Source organism: Diachasma alloeum, unplaced genomic scaffold (genome assembly GCF_001412515.2).
Source record: "Diachasma alloeum isolate Michigan unplaced genomic scaffold, Dall2.0 Dall_scaffold_00563, whole genome shotgun sequence".
Lineage (NCBI taxonomy): Eukaryota > Metazoa > Arthropoda > Insecta > Hymenoptera > Braconidae > Diachasma > Diachasma alloeum.
Genome location: NW_021680695.1, coordinates 101,980 through 102,878, shown reverse-complemented (window position 1 = coordinate 102,878; position 899 = coordinate 101,980). Strand labels below are relative to the sequence as shown.

The 899-nt window shown below is 49.8% G+C and overlaps 1 long non-coding RNA gene across 1 annotated transcript in view; it reads right to left on the bottom strand.

The window, feature by feature from the left end:
• Positions 1-899, bottom strand: part of LOC107043387 — a 285,600-nt gene that overhangs the window by 187,748 nt on the left and 96,953 nt on the right. The gene's annotated exons all lie outside the window — the stretch shown is intronic.

The following is an 899-nucleotide window of genomic DNA, read 5'->3' as shown; positions in this document are numbered from 1 at the left end:
AGATGAGCTCTGTGAGTCGGCCCGATGTTCTCGACGCTGCCATCGGAGAAGTTCGACATGAGGTTACTTTTTTCTCTCTCTCATGTCGCGAAGTCACCGCGGATCGTAGGCGAGGGTCCAGATCCCCTGATGCCCGTGAAATCATGTTGGCGTGTGTAGATGCGAAGGGACTACGGTTGAGGTGACCAGCCTCCTGCGCCCGTGCCGCGGATGTGGTGTCCATTTTCGCTACGTTGATGTGCCTCGTACCAACAAAGTGTCCATCACTCCTGAAGGTAGAGGTAATGCCTGCGTGTGTATGTGATTCTCGACGATGCTCTAGCGGAGATGAGCTCGTTGAGTCGGCCCGATGTTCTCAACGCTGCCATCGGAGAAGAGTGGCACGAGGTTACTTTCTTCTCTCCCTCATGCCAGTGTGTCACTGTCCTCCAGCTGCTCGTTGCTACCGTTGTCTTTGTCTTTGTGTTAGCGCGGTTGTTGTCATCTCACAGTTTATCCGAAATGAAATAAAATCAACGCTTGTGAGAGAGAAAAATAACGTATTTAGAAGTCTTTATTATCACCAGCACAGCACAACGTCTCTGGGTGCTCAGCAATGTGCTGGCACTCGTCACAATAACACAAAAATAAAATCGTCGCACTCATGATGTTAGTGCACGACCACTTGTTTTGATTTCGCAAGGACGTAGCAAAACCAAGGCTCGGCGCTCGGACGCTTGGAATGTTCTAGAATTCACGAGACGCCCGTTTGAAAATGCCGTTGAGTACCCACGCGACGAAATTTTACGGTTTTCTATAGCGGGGAATTAAATTTAACACTCGAACTCGTGGAATGTGCGGCACTGGAAAGTCTAGGATACGTGGATGATCACCAGGATGGATGTACTTCACTGGGATGC